The sequence below is a fragment of the Kogia breviceps genome, chromosome 2 (genome assembly GCF_026419965.1).
Source record: "Kogia breviceps isolate mKogBre1 chromosome 2, mKogBre1 haplotype 1, whole genome shotgun sequence".
NCBI classification, from domain to species: domain Eukaryota; kingdom Metazoa; phylum Chordata; class Mammalia; order Artiodactyla; family Physeteridae; genus Kogia; species Kogia breviceps.
The window spans coordinates 185385678-185407145 of NC_081311.1; positions in this window are offsets into that span (position 1 = coordinate 185385678).

A 21468-nucleotide genomic window follows, 5' to 3' on the forward strand; every position below is an offset into this window, starting at 1 on the left:
GCTTTTTACAAGCAGGTTGAATCTGTTTCCAGAAGGCATCTGAGGGTGAATGCTTCCAAACTTGGAAGGCACACTGACCTGGACAACCTATCAGAACAAAATTCCTATAATCGAGACTAGTTAACTTACAAATTATATTAATGATACGAATGTATTCAGTCTTCACAAAGTAACTGTTTACCATGGAGGAAGGGCAGCAAAAATCTTCAGAAATCAGAGACTCAAAAAGCCAGGTTTAATGTCAAACAATTGGCCACAAATTTTAACATGGAAATTGAAAGCATCACATGTCAGTGAACTAAATGAGGTGAGCTACAACTGCAAAAAACTTCTAATGAAAAGTGAAAATAATTGAAAAAAGGCATTTCTTGTAAAGGCAGGCTCCAGTAATGAGAACCAAGGCCACTTTGAAGCTTTCAAACAATTCATCCTGATGACCTAAAAGGATCCCTTCTGCTTCAGGAAGTCATTTTTTACTTGTCCTCCTAAAATTCCTAGTGTGACCTTGCTGATAAAAGTGTGCTAGCTTTCCAAAAAAAAATGCTCCCCTATTTAGAATCTTAGAACGAAGTTTTATAGAAATCTTACTTATAATTTGCATAATCATCAACCAAATAACTTGCAACGTTAAAACCTTCTCTTAATTTAAGTGCTGGATCAAATTGCTCTTTAGGATGACTTTTCCCCTTATTTTTAGGAAAGATTGAGTTCATAAAGAGTTTTATAGAACCTAATGAACTAAAATAATCATGCTATTTTAGGTTATAAGATCCAGAGCTTGCATATACACCTCTAACCTATTCTTCCCATAAATGTGTAGAATTACAGACAAATTGGAACTTTTTTGATAGACTAGTGATTTGTTAGTTTTTATCCTACTTGAGCCCCGTTTTTCTGATAAGCTGAACAGTTCTCCCTGTGATGAGCTTTGCCCCCATTTAACTGTGCAAACCCCAATTTGCTCAGCAGTAAATTTTACAAGGGTCCTCTACCAGAATTAATAATCATGAACCAGCTTTAATTTGAAGTTGCCAAGTCCTGTGCTGCCATAAACACACCCAAGACTTCTTCCAGAAGCACTTAATAATCCATTTCATCAGGCTGGCAGTCACAGGTATGGTTAATTTGGAGTCTGGCCATTCCCTCCTGTGGCCAACCCTTTCCTCCTCAATAACTGGTAAACAAACCAACCAACAAACGTCTGGACATAAATACATTCTTCTGTTGCATGTGCAAATGTTATTTTTTTAATTCTCCAATTAAACTTATCTTCTATGTGTTCCTGCCCTTCTCCTTCTTTATCTTTCCCCAAAGAAAATTATAAACCCTGCAGAGCTGCACACACTTAACTGAAGCATTTGTCGGAGAGAGGGGTCTATTTCTGCTCTCAGCAGCAATTTCAGCTTACCACTTGCAGTGTGTAGTTCCATTTTATATCAGTAGTAGTTCCATGCAGAGAACAAGATCTCAAAGTGAGGAGTAACATAAAAAACCATCCCCCGAATCTCTGTCATATAAGGTTGATGTGGAAGAAAGCCCAAAGATCAGAAAAAAGGCTGCAGAATCTGAAAGTTGAGTGGGATCAGATATATTGGAGAAAGTTTTCCAAGATCAAGTTCCAGAAAGGGCAATCACTCATCCCTTGGTGAGAAAGAGAAAGTACACATTGCTTACGGGGGGCCTGCTAAAGTGTCTAGAGTTACACAGGAAGATCTTCTTGTACTTTTTTGGTGCTTCTCCAGGGAATATATTTTTATACAGCCCTCTTTTCTTGTTGCATAAAAATCTGGTAACTTATCAATATATTAACTTCCATCTGTGTCTTGCCTAGAAGAAGAAGGAATAAACAAAGGATTTTCTTTCTTTTTCATCTCAAAGTTATATGCTCAATACCTTCGCTTGTTTTTATTAACTTTAATTAGCTTAATAATTCTTCACGTTTCCTTGTTGAATAACTGCTAACTTAATGCGTTGCCATAATGCATTTTTAAATTACTGCTTTAAAAAATACAGTGCTGATTTTCAGTTTCTGCTCACTATAATTATCTGTAAATATGTGTGAGATTTCCTTCAGCAGATTTTCACAATCTCCTTATTATCCCTATATAGACACATTAAAGTGCTACAACAATTCAAAGTGCAACATCCCTGTAATTTACTCAGCCTTATAATTGATTATTTATAAGCTCAGCAAACGTGGAAGGGAAGAGAAATATTAGCCAGCCCAAGTCAAGCTCAGAGACCTCTAATTTGGATGTAAGTGTCGAGATCTTGTTTGCGGAGACAAACTGGCCTACAGTCCCTTGTGCCCAAATATTCACCTCTAGGGATGCATTTTCTCCTTTTGAGCAAGAGAAGACTTCCACCTCCCCCTCCCCCTCCCCTGGAGCTCATTCATTCCTATAAGCTTGAGTTGAAAAGTGAACAAACCAGTTTATGATCTGAGTGCTGGGGATGGACAGTTGCTTGTCTCTCCTTAGAGCATGAACGGGGTAGAGGGAAAAATGAAATGCCTCAGTCCTAGGTCTGCCACTCACGTGCTCTACAACGAGGAAATGTATCACTTGTTGTCACAGAACCTCTATTATCCCATCCATAGAACGGAGGTAACATCTGCCCAGGATAAAGCCCGGCCCTGTTGTGAGGAACCGTGATGCTATAGACTCAGTGCTTTGAAAGCAGGAAAACGCTGTCAAATGCAGTTATAATTATTAATGCTACTAATCTGTAGGGTCTGGGTCTGGGGGGATTGCCTAACCAATGGTTCTCAAAGTGCACACCCCTACTCAGCAGCAGCAGCCTCAACTGGGAAATTTATTGGTTCTCACCGAATGTGAAACTCTGGGGTAGGCCCAGCACTCTGTGTTTTCACAAATCCTCCAGGTAATACTAATGCACACTATTTGGAGAACCAGTATCCGGCTTGTGTCTGTGATCTCATAAAGTGGTTTGGGGTTTGATTTTTCCATTGAGGGTCATAAAAGGGTCTCAAGCCATAATAAAGGGAAAAAGAGAAAATGGCAAATCTATTTTCTTTCATCTTCCATGGGCAATAGTGGTAGGCAGTAGTTAAAAGTGTGTGTCCTACGATCAGACTGCCTTGGGTCAAATCTTGACTCCACTATTTGGGTAGTTTTGGGCAAGTTACCTAAAATCTGTGTCTTGGGGGCTCACCTAGGATACTGTGAAGTGAAAGAGCTTATCCATATTAAACACAGTGCCTGGAACATACCAAGTGCTAACAACCTGTTAACTATTATTATTCTCTAGGTTTTGCTTTCTAACCAGCCTACAATTGTATATTTGACCTAACTGTGTAAATAAAATGAGAATAAAGAAAAAACTATCCATGGTTTCGGTGTATACCTAAGGTTCTTCCATGTAGACCCAGGCAAATCCCAAAGGCAAATTCACAGAACAATCCCAAATAGTCTTTCCAGTATACAAGTACCCCACATACTACTTCCCTTTCAGTTATTATTCTGATGCTACAGATTTATGAATTCCCAATGTGCCTCTCTGTAGATGTGAAACTGTTATTCATCCCTCCTTCAAGGAACGCAAGGCAGAGTTGAAGGAGAAAAAGAAAATCAGCCTAGATGATTATTTTCATGAACACCTACAATCAATTTCAAACAGACAGTGTAGCATTCCTATAGAGAAAAGAATCTTCGTGAATTCGCCATTTAATGGAGAGCGGGTAGTCATTAATTTCATAAAAACATACAATGTATACTCATTAACCTATTTGTGAGGTGCTCAGAATTTTCCAGGTGCAATGCTCATGACTGGCATTAAATGCACTGCAACTGCCAGAAGCAGACAGTGAATAATACAAATAAATCCATGTGCATGGAGAAAAAGCCTTGGGAAATCTCCGATACACTACAATTAAGGTGAGACAGACAGCAGCTTGTCTAAAGGAGAAGAATAAGGGGAATCAAGGGCTTTCAATATGGCTTCATGAAGGATTATTCAAAGATCTAAGGGCAAAAAAGAGAAGCCCTGCAGGGGAAATGGAAAATACAGGTTGGAACCAAAGAGACTATAGAGAGGATAAGGACAGAAAAAGGAATGTAAGTGTGGCAGAAGCTCAGTCAATGTCATTCCATCCTAGCTGAGAGGGAGCCGCCGTAGGAAAATCGCCCCTTAATTGATACAACCAGCTCTCAACCTACTAACCAGCTCTGTTCCTAAGTTCATTTGTAAGTCAGCGGGTTGAAACCCAGAAAACATTTTCCCATGGAAACGTTATTCATCGTGGTTTGGCTTTCTAGACAGCCCACAATAGAGTATTGAACCCAAAATGAAATTGAATATAGAAGTTAATCCCTAAAAACATGATTTCAACTGTATCTAACCAGCATTTTTAATATTGTGCCTTTGGAAAAACAGAGTTCAAGTTCAAGGGTGGGATGCATTGACGGAGTCCTGAGCTTCGGCCAACCCCTCAGCCTCTGTCCCCGCTGCCTAGAACGTTCTTCCCCAGATGACCTCATGGCTACACAAATAGGACATTCTCAGGGAGGCCATTCCTGACCACCTTACTTCAAATTTCGACACCCTCCCCTCAGCACTCCCTAATTCTCTTCCCTGTTTTCTTTTCCTCAATAGCATACCATCCAACATGCTATCTATATTGACATACTGATTAACTTATTGATTGCCTCCCCTTGGAGAATGTAAACTGGATGAGGGATTCTTGTCTATTTGCTCAGTAATATATGCCCAGAGACTAAAGCAGCATCTCATAGACAGTAGGCAACCAACACATACATGTTGAACTTAAATATTTACTTGTTTATCTATTTATTAACTGTAGGTTGGAGAGCTGAAGCCAGAACACGGGCCAGGTAGATTCTCCTGGATCCATGGCAATACACGAGAGAAATGGAGCCTCTAAATCAATCTTTCCCCCAAGTACTCTGAATCAGAGAGAGAAATGTGTGTGCTTTCGGGAAGCAGCATCGGGAGAAGGGCAAGTGTTGAGAAAGAGACCATTTTGGACTTCCCCACTATGTATGCAAAATCCTGGCCTCTGAGCAAAAAACCCCTGAGCTCTTCTCTCCTCTCTGGTAATCACTACCATGTGACCTTGGACAAGACACTGACTCTGCGGAATCATCGTTTCTCAGTGTTTAACAGAAAGATGATGCTCTTTGTACCCTGCAGGTCTGTCGGTGAAGATCAAGTGGGTGACAGATGTGGACGCACCCTGAAATGATAAAAAGCATCCCAAAATAAAACAATAATGGTGGCGAAAGGCTAATTTATACAAACGAATAGTAAGATTAAGTCTTCATTGATCCTCTGTGGGATGCTGGCCTGTATTTTTCTGAATATAGCAATCTATGACTCTTAGCTCCATAACCTACATATGAAAATAAGTAGGAAGGCTAAGAAAAATGTGTGTGCAGTTGGCATTCTTGATCAGAGGGGAAGAAAAGAATTTAGGTAAATATTCAATGACAATACGATGCAAAAAAACTTTTTTGAATTGCAAAATTATATTTTAGCTCAATATAACTTTCTCAGAGAAGATTTCCCAGACATAGCCCTCCCTACCTGCTACCCCTCTAACCATCAAAACTTTAATCTCTCCTTGCACGTAACACCCATTTTCTTTTTCTTTAGTGGTGTCTACCATAATTATATGGGGAAAACATATAATTTATTTTTTTTACTGAGAGCTCTCCCCACCTTCCCTATCCTACTAGTTCCATGACCACAGGACCATTTTGTCTTGCTTACTAATGAATATCCAGCAGCTACACAGTACCTGCCACATAGAAAGCACTCAGTAAATATTGGTTGTGCGATCAAATTAATGAGTAGGTAAATGAATGAGTAAATGAACAATGAATGAATGAAGACCTGAATGCATACACATGCACATACATACAGGCTTGAAGGTCACAGTTTTAATAGGAAAACTGGATCCACTTGGCAGTTCCTTCCATGTGTGAGCTAATAATAAAATACCACGGTGTTTGTAGTCTGTTTTGGTAAAGAGGGCTTCCCTGGAAAAAGAGTTAACCAGTGCCTGATGAGAGCTGAAGTGATCTGTGGGTCCCTGATTTTGCTCCTACTTTTCATTCAAGCTTTTCATTGCCACAGGCACAAACAAGTCCTGCTTGACTGGCTAAACCTGTCAGGCAAAAGCCCTATTTAAGTACAGTCAGAGAACCCAGTGCACCATTCACAAGTCTGTCTTCAGACAGGTTTGTCCAACAAAGCCCAAGTATGTTTGTCTGCTCTTCTACGCTGGCTGATTCATCTCTGGTGGGATGGGCAAAGGCCTCCTGGGGAAATGGAAATGTTAGAGTGAAGGCCAGCCACAGAGCTCTCACCCTACAGGGTCCCAAGACCTGAATGACCACCAGGTGCTGATATCTAGTAGAACAATCAGGCACTGATGAAAATAAGGCCTGAGACAAGGACATAAAGTGCAGATTCCACCTTTCTCTGCAATGTGACTTATTAGAAAGGGCTCTGGCTTAGGAGTCATACATCCAATTGACTTTGGACTCATTTACTTACTGTGTTACTTACAGTTTTCTGTTTCCTCATTGTAAAATGTGGATAAAAATATATACTCCTCAATGCTGTAAAGGTTAGAAAGTAGGAGCAGGCATATAGTAAGAATTTTTAAATCATAGTTATTATTATATCCTGGATTATATGTTTTTCTCATTAGTCTTCCATATAAATGGTTTGCACAGAGGTATGTATATTCTTCTAGCTCAGTGGCTGTCAACGTTGGCTACCCAAGGTGGGTAACTGAGGTGCTTAAAAAGGACTTGTGTCTGGGTACCTCACCCAAAGATTCTGAAAAAGCTTGGTGTAAATTGCAGCCTGGAATTCTAGATTTTTAAAACCTTCCCAGTTGATTCGACTGGGTAGACAAGGTCAAGGACCCTGTCTGTTCTGTCTGGAAACTTCCCCAAACAAAGACTTACACCAAAAAACGCAAAACTCTCTCTCGACCCCACAAAGTACTAACCTCAGAAGACTTTTCTAACAGAAAAGTAAGCCCTTGTGTTCTACAATGAATTTAAGTGGAAATTCTCTTGCAAGGAGTTACTAACTTATATTGATATTAGGATACAAGAGTCTCTCTGGAGCAAGTTTTGAGAGAAGAAAATACAATGGGACATGTGGAGGGGACAGGGAATGTGCATTGAACCAATTTCCCAATTTCCCACCATCTCTTTTATCCTCCAGAGCTATTAGCAAACTGAGAACTTAACTTTGTATTTGACCACCATAGAGAACTATGTCCTCAACCAGAATCTCTCCATAGTTTTCCCTCTGACTCTTTGTTAACGTTTTAGTGATTGTCTTTTGTCTTATGGCAATTGTCCTTGGGTTTATTTTACCTGTTCCTTTATTCTAAGACCTTTACGATTTTGTGGGGAAGAGAGTTGCGAATAAACAAACGAATAAAATATTTCTCAGTTTTGCTGAAACCTTGCCTTGCATTACTTCACAAACATAAAAATATCCTACTGATCATCAGTAACTCAGACTGGCTCTCAGACAGTAGTATAAATAGTAATAGTAATAGTACTAATTTTAAAAGCACAATTAATTAATTTTGAGCATTTACTATGTGCCAGACACTAGTTGGAGTAATTTGCATATATTAACCCATTCAGTCCTCACAACAACCTTATGAGCTAGATCGTTTTTTTGTTTGTTTGTTTGTTTGTTTGTTTTTGTGGTATGCGGGCCTCACTGTTGTGGCCTCTCCCGTTGTGGAGCACAGGCTCCAGACGCTCAGGCTCAGCGGCCATGGCTCACGGGCCCAGCCGCTCCGCGGCATGTGGGATCCTCCCAGACCGGGGCACGAACCCGTGTCCCCTGCATCGGCAGGCGGACTCCCAACCACTGCGCCACCAGGGAAGCCCAGCTAGATCGTTTTTTAAATAACTTGCCAAGTTCCTAGAACTAGAAAGTAGGAGAGTTAGGACTAGGGTTGCCAGAAAAAATAGACAACACCTAGTTTAATTAGAATTTCAGATAAATAATGACTAATTTTTTAGTGTAACTATGTCTCAAACGTTACATGGGACCAGAATGTTTTAGTATAATATGTCCCATGTAATATTGGAGACATAGTTATGCTGAAAAACTGGTCATAGTTTAGCTGAAATTCTAATTTAATTTAGTGCCCTATACCGATTTGCTAATCTGCCAACTCTAGTTAGGAGCCAAAGCCAAGACATCCCATTCTAGATCACGTGCTCTCAGCATTATGCTTTACTGTCTCTTCCTTCCATCATTCTGGAGATTTAGGAACAGAAGTCAAAGCAGAAGATAAGGTAAGCTGCCCAAACCAGGGCCATGCGTGCTGTCAGCCTCTGTCTCTTCCTCTCCACAGTGGCACTGCTTGGGCTATCTCAGGCTCAGCCCTGCTCCTAGCCCCTATCATGTCAGCCCTGCTGGTATCAACATTTTAGGGTTCAGTATGTCATCTTGCAGTCAATTCAGCCATAGCGTACTAGATCTGAGAAGTGGTCTATTTTTCTTTCCTCATCAGTCCACTGTGGGCCCCAACATCTCGATAGCTGGACTTCAGCCTAGACCTTGTTTGGAGTGGCCTTTTAGGTTAAACAATTTAGTGCATCTGCCCCTTCCAAGGCTGAGTCTTACTTATGAGGCACCCCCTTTTTTCATCTTGAATTTTTGTCCATCACTAACTGCTTCTGAAACCTCTGCCCCCAAAACACTAGACTTGGCCTGATGGATAGAACCTCCTCTGTGTACGCCTGTCCTTATTGTTCCTCCGCCAGCTCCTAGCCTACGCCAACGAATGGCTTGAGCTATAGGTCGTAGTCCTTTCCACCCTCCTTGTCTAGCTGCAAGCAACCAGCCAGTCAGCCCTGGCTGAATCCCAAGCGAGGACAACATGAACAGTCTCTTCTGCCTGGCACCTTCCTAACACCATGCTTTATCCTCTTGTAGTGATTTCAATTCACTATTCTGCAGATTTGGACCTCCCTCTGAAAGTTTAGAGTGCTTGGGGGTTTATAAGAGTAGTGACAAGAGGAATGCACAAAAGTTTTGTTTATCTCCAAAGGAAGAGAACTAAATGGTACCCCATAAACCCTGAAGCAAATATAAGGATTGGAAAAACTATCCAAGTTCAAGAACTACAGAAAATTGGGTTGATCTTTTTAATAACAAATCATGCCAGACAACCTAATTAGCATTTTGATGGTGTTATGACATGACTAGTTAATGTAGCAGTTGGTGGTAATATCCTGTATCTTTCTTTTAATGAATCATTTGATAGCATCTCATGAAATTTTTATTCACTGTTATCACTGTGTAGTTTGTTGCAATTTGTTCAATGCCTCTTAATAAACATACAGACAAACAAATTTCCTGCCCAAGGGAGCTTACAATCAACAAGAAAAGTCAAGCAGAGAAGGGGTTCCCACAGGAAGGAAAATAAAACTTCTTACTACTGACACAGCCTGCTCTACATTACCAAGTGCACTGGCCGTAAAATCAGTCATCTCCACAAACACTTATTAAATGCTAATCTGCACATGGTGATGTGTAAGGATCTAGCTCCAGAGAGTGAAACAGACATGGTCCATGCCCTGCAGGAATGACAGTCCCGAGAGCTGTAATTATAAATCGGAAAGAAAAGATTGGATCTTACTTCTCCCCTCTTGCCTGGTAGCTCACTCAATTAGTGTTGCTTTTGCCTGTGAAACAGTCATTATGTTTGCTGGGCTTCTCTTCCTCCCTATGCTTGGGAATACGGGACTTGATCTCTGTAGCTTCTGAATATTTTTCCCCTAAAATTAATTAGATTTACATTTTGAATGTTTGTCAAATCTCAAGTCCTTCCCTATAGAACTATGCCTTCATTAGGATTCTAACTTAATTTTTAACACATGTTGAAGTATATACTCCACTCATCTTTCAAGAGCAGATTTCAAAAGAAACTTTATAGTAAAGTATCCCCTTGCCAATGGTGCATTAAACCTTAATGTAATTTACCTGTGCTTCTGTATATATACGTGTATAAATACCTCCATCCATAAGTACATATTGCATGTGATATGAGTATGTTAAAAAACAAACAGGATTTACTGGGTACTCCCAAAGTTTTAGGTACTGTGCTGGCATGCTCATCTTCTCATTCAATCTCACAAGACCTTACAGTAAAGGTAAGATTATTGCCTACATTTCGTAGATGAGAACGTGAAAACACAAAAGTCAGACACACAGTAAGCCCTAAAACTGGGATTTGAACTAACTGACTCCAGACCTAGGCTCCTAACTACCCCTATGCTGCTGTGGTTGAAATTTTATTTTTAACATCTGTATTCGCAGAAGTCTACCCTGGGAATTTTGAGGCTCAACCAGTTTGAGACGCAATGACGCGTAGCATGCTGTCACCCCATGGCAGCTTCTCAATGGCTTCTATGGGACAGCTGGCTGCAGGCATCTCATCACTGCTCAGAGCCTCCTTAGCTGGGTTCTGCCTGCACTGCCCTCTCCTAGGACCCTTGTGCTCTCACTAGAGACTCTCACCTTGAGGACACAGCCCCTCCCCTCACCCTGTATCCCTCTCACCATCCAAAGAATTCTCAAACACAACACAATTTACTTTTCTGTGCTAGTGAAGATTTATGAGCGTACAAAGTGTCTACCAGCAAACAATTACAGCCCACTTGAAAATGCCTTTGCAGAAAGCTGAAATATGATAAGGAAGCAGAGTGAGATTCTCAGAGGGGACCAGCCTCACATTCTACTTTTCCAATGTTCAAATCACCCCAATTTGGGAACACAATACTTTTTAACTTGCACAGGTCGACTTTTGTGCTGCGATATACAATACACTTAAATACTTTTCCAGGAGCATAGCATTGGACCTTGTGCATCTTGAGTGGGACAGAATGGGTCCAATGTCGGCCAGCCTGCCCACCCAAGAGGCTTTCCTTTGCTGCCAGCACACGGCTCTAAGTGACGGAAATGGAAACAGATAAATTATGCTTTTCACTATATGACACCACAACCCTTGGCACAAGTTAATTAGACCGAGATTGTCACTTGACTCTAAGCAGCCATTTATACTCTGTCTAGTGATCCATGAACCAGCTGCACGTGAGAATTCCACCCAACAGGGTGCTTCATGCTGGATAACCATTAATGAACCTGATCAACCCTTCTCTCTCTCTCTCTTTTTCTTTCTCTCTCTCCTTCCCTCCCTCCCATTCTCAGAGCATTTGAATGTAAGAAACAGTAGGAAAGAGAAGTATAAAATGTACAATAGAGCCAGGAGGTAGAGGCAAGGAAGAGAGGGCAGAGCTGAGGCCATTTGTTGGTAGAAGCCAGAGCCATAAACCTGCCACCCAGATGGCTGACTTTGGGAGTGGAAGCCTCAGATCCTTATTGCTGAGCCAGGGACCAGAAGGCCAGAAATACAGTGTAACCATGCACTATCCTCCTGTCAAGGCCAGTTTCCTGGGTGTGGGACCTGTGCAGGCTCATTGGCCCTGTGCCAGGAAGGGCCCAGCACATGGCTCAATGTTGGTACCACCATCTTGAAATTCTTCATAGACTTGGAAAAAGGAGCCCCGTGTTTGCATTTTGCACTGCGCTTGGCAAATTATCCTACTGGTCCTGCTGCCTATTGTCATTTAAGGCACAGCCTTTTGGCTGATGAGATTGTTTTCTGCCCCTCCCAGTGGAAGATCCAAGCTTTGCGAGACCTGAAGCTCATACGATAATGGGAGCCCTCTTTAAGAAAGAGGGTACAAAATTATGGATATAAAGGTAAGTTTTGCCCAACATTAATCTGCTGGCTTCTCAGAAAAATGTCCAAAAGCACTTCATGGTGACTTGTTACAGTCCCCTGGCTACCAGGAGGTTGACAGAGTAAACTCTGGGGAGGATGGGTTCATTAAGACCTCTCGGTCTGGACAAATTCTCTCCAGCTACATTAGCAGGATCTTTTCTTACACCAGTTTCTCCCTCTTATGTGTTTTTGTTGTTGTTGTTTTGTGTTCTTAATCTGGTTTGTTTTCAACCCTTCTATAAACCAAACCACTCTGAACATTGCACTAAAAACAGAATTCTGGAATTTTCTGTTCTCTAGTTTCTACTGAGTGAAAACATTTTTCTCTTTCCTTATTCCCTTTTAATTGTCCAGATAATGATGTATTTTGTTTGCCATGATATTGTTTTTACATTTAACAGCTTAAGCTAATGTCTTTAACACAAGATACTAGCAATATTCTCTACTCCAGAGCGTTTGAGAAGGGTAATTTACCCATCTCCCAAATTCCACCACACCTTCCTATTCTTAGAACTTGGTTTATAGTTTTCTCCAAGATTGTAGGTCTGGACTAGAAGATAGCAAACCTGTTTCAATTCATTTAGATCATGGTTCGATGAACCCATACATGTCAAACTATTTAGTACACTGTACTGCTCAAAGTAGGAATTCAATAAATGCTTATACATTTTTGTTCCTCTGATTCAAAGGTAAAAAAATTATGAAAGATTGACATTTTAAATGTTGACTAAAATTTCTATTCTTGAAAAATGTGACCCAAATTTCACCTGTAAGACTGAGTGATGAAGTCCAAAACTACTCATTGTCTCATTTTAATTTTTTTCTGTAAGCTATTCTAAAGTATAATTCTTAATTCTAAAATGTACAGAATAGCCTTAAATTAATTGCTGGAATCAGTCAAAATATTTCACTATCTCTTTCCACTGTATTATGGCACACCAGTTTTAAAGCAGTTAATAGTTCTAGAAAATAATGTATTAGTAGTCAAATATATGTATCAATGATATTACTTTAATACTATTTCAGAAGCAACCAGAATGGTTGAATAAATAACATCCTATTATTTTATTACTGCACAAGAATTTATAGCTGTGCTGACACCACACCAGGACTAATTCTCCCTTTTATTGGACTTTATTAGACAATGTATGGCAGGGCCTTCTCCAATGTCCCTGGGGAATCCCAGAATGACCCAGACCAAGTCACTTTCTTAACCCTCACCCAGTAACACATTATCCTTTTCTCTCTCCAGGTTCACACAAAGCTCATGCATAAAAATACCTGCCTAAACCAGAGGTCAGCCAATCAACAAAGTAGCATTTGAACACTTAAACTTAAATCCAACTTATATTCGATAAGAAATGTATTATGGGCTTTCTGTTAGCAACCAACTTTGGCAGGGTGATCTATCTTTAGATTTATGCTTTTGAACATTGACCAAGGCTGCTTTTGTCTGGCTGTGCTGAGCCTGAATTTGCTAACCTATATGCCAATGGTATATATTTGGGAAGAAGATTTCAAGGGGTTATAAATTAAAGAAATAATTATATTCAATGCTTCTTACTCAGCAAGGGGATTTAAGGAAGTTTTGGGTCTCCATAGGTTGAAAAGCTCACCCTGACTACCTTATATTGTGCGGTAAAGCTTAGATTTTGATCTGCTGTTGCCATCTGGATGTGTGATACCTGTTTGTGGTCCAGAAGCAGATCACCTCAGCCACCTCTTCATTTAAATGATATTTACCAAACACCTAAGATACACTAAACATGGTTCTAAATATCAGGGATACTGCATGGAACAAGGCATTATTCTCCTGAAGATTGTACTCCAGTCCCCCTTTCTGACTCATTGATATAATTTACAGGGCATTGACCCTGCCTTAGCCAGAAGTAGAAGGAGGAAAGTTTCAATCTTGTAATTTCCAACGTCCCTTGTTTTAGAGAAGGCATTTTAAAAATTAAGTTTATAGACCATTCATATTCCAATATGTTCAAAGCTTTTTTATTTTCCTGGAATATAACAATGGCCACTACAAAACCATTATATTACTCTAAGTATTTCATAAAGTTTTATTCATGAAAGAGAATGAAATTGTGCAAGTGTCATTAGACTGTAATAAAATCTGAGATCCAAGAGAAGAGGTTCAGGAATTATTGTGTTCAGGCTCAACCAGAAGAGATTCTTTCTTAAAACTCTTTTTTCTTGCTTGGCTGATATCTCTCAGGAAAACAAATATTCATGTGTTTTCCCAAGAAACTAGACAAGCAGGTATAGAATAACATCTTGAAGCTATAAGAGATCTTGTGAATCATCAATCCAAAAGTTTCAACTTACATAGGAGAAAAAGGTCTTTGCTTGTGCTGCCTTCCTCCCCTCCTTCATCTAAATCCTTGTCATCAGGCAGTATTCTCCCCAGCATCACCTCCTCCAACTCCAAGGCTAATTCCAGGGCCCTTTGCTTCTATGTGTATCTCCATCAGAGCATAGACAATATTGGGTTGACATTATTTGTTCATGAATCTCTTTCCTGATGACATTGAAGTTTTTCAATGGTAGAAACCACATCTCTGCTCCTCTCTGTATCTCAGGCTGCAGCAGGGACGGATACATGGCAGGCTCCTACAGTGCCTATGAACTGCTGTGACCTGCTCGAGTTTATACAGCAGATCCAAGTCTCAGACACAGTTCTCCTAACTCGTGGTCTTGGGCTCTTTCTACAACACCACATAAAGGAGTGTGTGAGAGGAGAAAGGCTTATAAATTGAAAAGGGAAATCTTTAAACAGTTTTCTTTAGGTCAAATTAGTGAAAATGAATGGGTACTTTTGCCACAGAGCCTATGCCACCCACGTGATCCCATGACTAATCTTCAGCTGTTAAAGATGGGCAGCCTAGACTCCAATGGCATAGATAGGGAATAGCAATCAGTATTTGTTGAGTACCTGCTATGTGCCAGGAACTTATCATATACTATCTCATTTAAAGCCAGGTTTCTGTGGAATTCTGTTATGATTTGTTTTGCTTTCATCTTTCCTGAAGAAACTCTTTTTAAATGGCTGCAAAGGGGAAAAGTAGAATGATACCAAAAGGTTTGGGAAACCCAAGGTCTCCTAGTAGCCAATAGAAGTGATAATAACCTGATAACCTGCTAGAGAATTAGGTGAAAGATGATGGAGCTGGGATAGATGGAGATGGGAAACCCATCAAAATGTCAGGTACAGACAGGTGGACCATGAGATACAGCCCCTTGAACTTCACCTGGTTTACGGTGCCTTAAATAACTAACAGGGAAGCTCAAAATGATTGGAAATAGTGTTAGTTCAGACAGCCTGCATCTTTGGAATTCTCCTGGCTTTTCCCTCATGTTCATCTCTCCCTCACCAGGGGTCTCAACTAGCTTAAGACAGAAGGAAAGTGTGAAGGGGAAGTGCCAGACACTTTGGTGTCTTTTATCAAAATAATACAAATTTTAGGACCACCTCCTCATTAGATTCTTCTTATAACTCACTGGTCAGCACAATGTCACATGATCATCTCTGGCTGCATGGGAAGCAGAAAAGATGACTATTTCACTGTGGGAGATGGAGAGTGAAAAGGTCATTAGGAATAGCTGTTGGGTTAGACAACAAGCAGTGTCTGAGACGGTCTCCTAAAGGTAAATCCAGGCCAGATATGTGTCTTCAGGACTCAGCAAGAGTTTAATACTAAATCACGTATCAGTGATTGGATGAATGAATAGAGCATCTATGTTGTACTTACTAGGGTAAGTACAACATAGACGCTTGAGAAAAAATTGGCTTATAGTAATAGTAAAACTAGGTTGAGGGCTGACACAACTAATAGGAGGTACTTGAAATTGATAAGAGTGAAAAGATCCTCAGTCAAATTCCATTATGGGGCTTCCCTGGTGGCTCAGTGGTTGACAGTCTGCCTGCCGATGCAGGGGACGCAGGTTTGTGCCCCGGTGCAGGAAGATCCCACATGCCGCGGAGCGGCTGGGCCCGTGAGCCATGGCCCCTGAGCCTGCGCGTCCGGAGCCTGTGCTCCACAACGGGAGAGGCCACAACAGTGAGAGGCCCACGTACCACACACACAAACACACACACACACACACACACACACACACACAAAAATTCCATTATGATACAGTTTTGCTATGCCACCAAATTTCCTATGCCTTCAGAAGCAATCTCTGGCCTACACCAGAAGCAACAAGAAAGAAGTCAAGTATTAGCATCCAAAAACATGTTCTGTTCTTAGATCCCTCTCCCTTTGAAGTTTGAATTGTTCTTATTGGGTGAACCAATTAGCAGTTTCTAGAAAGTGTGAAGGCACTCTTTGCATATCATTGTTTATCCTCTTCCCTCTCTCCAGAACTGTTGAACCAGTTTGCAGTTTCTAGAAAGCCCAAAGACACATTTTGCACATTATTGTTCCTCCTCTTTCCTCTTTCCAGCCCTCAAGAACCCAGTGATCATAAGTATGCACTTTTTAAAAATCTCATTTATTTTTATTCTGACTATATAAAAATGTCCTTAAGTGGGTCTTTGTCATTTGGGGAGAGTGAACAGATAGAGGAAGGAGAATTATTGACTAAATTTCCCCACCTCATTGATTGAGCCCATCACAAAGAAGATTAGAATACTAGAGATTCCTTCTCATACTTTAGAATATGATCCTTGAAGCCACCAAGCAGTTTTCAGAATTCCTAAAACAAAGCTATTTCACTAGCAATGTAATAAGCATGAGCGACACCTCCAGCTTGAGAAACAAAGACCTTCCATCCTTAGTGTTTTTGTCCAAATTTACTTGTTCCAACCCTACCATTTCCTTTCCCCCATAAGTCTAGTACCTCTTTATGGGTCTCCACTCACTATTCGAATAACCAAGAATCAGAAGATTACTTTCTTAATCCAACAGAGACCTATCTCTAAATACTTCTGGAGAGGGGACAAGATTGTCCCATAAATCTTCAAGTCAGAGGCTCTAGATAGACATTTTCTTTTTAATGAAATTTATTGTATTTGTGCTTTGCACCTTGAAATCTTCTATTATATTCTACTTCATTCCAAAAACATGCTGATTAAACCCGCTAAAATTTTACTGTATCACGCATTGCACTCGGGGGGCGGGTGCAATTTTCAACATTGCTGTCACATGGTATTGCTATTGAAAACAAACCCAACTCCTTACCCTCTGGTGCAGTGACACCATCTACCACTTTGCAGACATGCACAGACCATGGGGCTGCTCCACCTCTGGACTCCCACAGTTAGAGCCCTTTGAGCACATTATCTTTGAAACATGAACAAGACTCTGGCAGGGAGGGGGTACAGGCGTTGGTGGGCACCGCAGTAAGAGCCTAGCCTTAGTCAGGCACTGGGCAAAATACCAGCAGTTCCCTCAAGATACCCCAGATGCTGGGGTTAGATCTCAATCACTTTCCAGACTTGCCCTTCTCTCAAGGTCAGTTCCCCCTCAAGGGGCCTGTAGGAGCTCTTTCATGATGACTGTAAAGCCAGAATATATAATATTGAACCTTCAATGAGTTCCAATGCTCTTTATATTTACATAACTTAAGAAAAATCACTCAGAAATCTCAAAATGACTATCTGCCCCATTTACAGTCTTTACCTAGACAGAAAAAGAGACAGGATTATTTTGCATTGCAACCTCACTAAATTAAAATATGAGTAATGATATCTCACCTAACTAGGTTCCCTGATTCACTGCAAAGAACTAAGAGGGGAAGGACCAAGACTCTATTCTGTAGGACTCTATTTGATAACATAATTGTTAAAGTATCTTTCATAATTCATGTTGCTCAAGTCTCTTCATCTTTCTGCATCACTCTGGCTCCACATCTCAGACAAAGGTCATCATATCTTTCCCACCTAACTTTAAGTTTATTGTAAAACTGATGAGAAATCAGATGTTGCAGTGCTGGAAAAAGTTCTTAAAATGATCCTAATACAAATATAATTTGATTATTGATGTGACCTTAGAGCTCTCTCCAAGGACACTCTTCCACTAAAAACTTGAAACAGGAGTGGAAAAGGCCTTGTTTCTAAGGACATACTTTGTTTCAAGAGGAAACTCTAAGGATTTCATCATTATAACCTTTTTTTTTCCAGAATATAAACTGCCTTTCCTACTCACCCCTGAAGCCACTTCAATAAAGGCTCTTCGTAGTGGGCACTCAGAGGAAGTCATTTGTTTGATGTATATATTTAATTCCGTGTACATTTTTGCACCTCATCTGCAAATCTCACTTGCTGTATTTATCTTGATATCCTCTAACTGCCTGCTGATGTAAACCTATTTCTTCCAAACATAAAGACCTGTGAGGCCAAAGGAAGTCTTTTCAAAACCAGGGATAAATAGTAAATAAAAATCAAGGTCAGGGTCAAGGTTTAATATCATCTTATTGCCTTTAAACCTGAACTTTATAGTCAAGGCAAAATACTGGACTGATTTTCCTTCCTCCTTGCTGACTTAATTACTGGATTGGATATATAACATCTTTGCTTTGAAAGAATGAATGCTTTATAACAAATTTTCTCTAAATCATTTTTCAAGATTTTCTGTTACCTCATCTAAAGCTGCTTTCCATTAATAATTCCTCAGTACAAAGCATCTAGACACACAGACATCGTAATTAGGGAGATTTCAATTACCTATGTGAGAAGGCAGGTAATTGACAATCTAATTAGTCTCATTTCAATTACCATTTTTCTCTTCATTAGAGCAGTTAGAGAGAGAATGGTAAAGGTTTGTAAAACATTCCAAGACCACAGCATTTGCAAGCGAGATTTACTGAAGATTAAGGCTGGACCTTTACAAGAACGAGGGAGCATAAGCAATAGTAAGGCAATGTCCTAGACAGTTGCTGCGTTTAAAAACCAGACAAGCGGGCTTGCCTGGTGGCGCAGTGGTTGGGAGTCCGCCTGCCGATGCAGGGGACGCGGGTTCGTGCCCCAGTCCGGGAAGATCCCACATGCCGCGGAGGGGCTGGGCCGGTGAGCCATGGCCGCTGAGCCTGCGCGTCCAGAGCCTGTGCTCCGCAACGGGAGAGGCCACAGCAGTGAGAGGTCCACGTACCACCACCCTCCCAAAAAAAAAACAGACAAGCATATTGGAAGCGCATCAAGCAAGAATATGATTCAAAGCCCTGGGGTGGAAGCTGGCCAGTGGTTCAGATAGGACTCATCCATTGTCCAAAGGAGAGGTTATTTGAAACATGCATTATTTAGTAAATTAATAATCATTCTCATTTATGGAGTGCTTGCTGTGGATCAAACACCACATAAGCACCTACCATGCAGTATTCTCTCATTTTCATACGGACATCAACACTCTCAGGTTAATATGATCATCCCCATTTTACAGATGAGGAAACCGAATGGCAGAGATTATGCAATTTTCCACACCCAGACAAATACTCTGACCCTGGATCCCATACTCTGAATTTTTCCATTCATTTCCTGACCCCTAGAGGAAAACTTGCCTTTGGACTTCAACAGACCTGGGGGCAAATCCCAACTCCTTCACCTACCAACTGTCTCCCCCAAAATACTAAGTTCCCTTTCAGCCTCCTAAATAAAAAAGTCACCTTTTTCTTGCTGCTGAATATAGGGAAGTGGGTATATATGTGTGTATATGTATAAATGCATCCACCTATACATATAGAAAACTAAAAGTACCTAAAGGACAAAAACAGTTTCCTGTGGACTTTGGGTGATAATCTGTGTGCATAGATAATGTGTCTATGCAGGTTCATTGATTGTAACAAATATATCTCTCTGGTGCTGGATGTTGATAGTGGGAGAGATTGCTCATGTGTGGGGACAGGGACTATAGGGAACTCTCTGTACCTTCAACTCAATTTTGCTGTGAACTCTAAAAAATAAAGGTAATTTAAAAAAATAGGGACTTCCCTGGTGGCACAGTGGTCAAGAATCTGCCTGCCAATGCAGGGGACATGGGTTCAAGCCCTGGTCCGGGAAGATCCCACGTGCCACGGAGCAACTAAGCCTGGCGCCACAACTACTGAGCGTGTGCTCTAGAGCCCACGAGCCACAACTACTGAAGCCCGCACTCCTAGAGCCCATGTTCTGCAACAAGAGAAGCCACCGCAATGAGAAGCCCGTGCACCACAACAAAGAGTAGCCCCTGCTCACCGCAACTAGAGAAAGCCTGTGGGCAGCAAGGAAGACCCAATGCAGCCAAAAATAAATAAATTTACTTTAAAAAAAAAAAAACCTCAAGGTTATTGGTGATATAGAGCTTCTCAGAGGAAATTCCAAGATTAACCGAAGCCTATACCGCCTCTTCTCTGAGCCCTACTCCTCTGTTGGTTACATCTTGCTCCATCCAGTGTCCTGTGTCCCCTCTCCCATCCCACAAGCTTGTCAGCCTCTCGTGCTTCCCAGCTCCTCTTCCCCTTCCCATCAAGACTTTCTCGAATCTTCCAAGACAACTTAGAGAAAAGTTGACATTTACAAAGATTATAGATCTTAATGTATATGGCTGCTAGGAACATAGTAATTTATTTCTGGGAAATATTAAGGGTTTAATTCAAAGGTCATCAGGATCCTTGACCATAGATGATAAGAAGATAGTCTTAAAAATAGGGAAACAAAGTCACCCAGATTCTGGACCAGTGCTATGCAATAGAAATATAATGCAAGCCACAAATGAGAACCATGTACCTAAATGTACATGTTCTAATAGCCACATTAAAAAAAGAAGAAAAAGATAAAATTAATTTTAAATTATATTTAGTTAACACAGTATATCCAAAATATTGTCATGTTAATGTGTGATCAATATAAACACTATTATTGAGATATTTTACATTCTTTTTCTTTGGACCAAGTCCTTGAAATCTGGTGTGTATTTTACATCTTCAGCATATCTCAGTTTGGATGAGCCACCACTCAAGTACTCAACAGCCAGTTGAGGCTGGGGGCTACATGTTGGATAGCACAGTGCAGACATCTCACGGCATTCCATTTATTCCCCAATCAGCCAGAGCCACAGGTAGGTTTTCTATCCATCCCAAGGGGAGATTGAGCTCCTTTGACACAGGCTGGAATTTTAGCTCAAATGAAGGTGAAACGGGTTTAAAAAGCAAAGATGACCATCTGCACCATGCTCTATTGAGCTCTACAGTGCTTTGACATGCTATATTTCTCTTGATCCTCACAGCAACCCCGCATCTTATAATTCCCACTTTACAGTTTAAGGTTCCACTGATTATTGATGGATTCGAATACCATGTTCTAGCCATGTGATTTTGGACAACTGACTTAATCTCTCTTAGATTCAATTTTCATGGTATATAATAAAGATAATAATCCCTGGCATGAATGTTGACTGTGAAAGTTAGAGAGCATATATATAAAGTATCACATAATAAATGCTCCAAAAGTGTGGTGAATATTTGAACGGTGCATACTCCAAATGACATATTCTTTGTCCTAGCTCATGCGGTCTGCAAAAACAGGTAGGTCTGGAAGATTTCACAAAAAAGGCAGAAGAAACCCAGCATCTGGCAGAGCAATTTCTAATCCAGATGATGCTGTCTGTGATTCTATAATCATTGTTTTCTATGAGTCCTTACATCTCAACCCTTCTACCTAGATC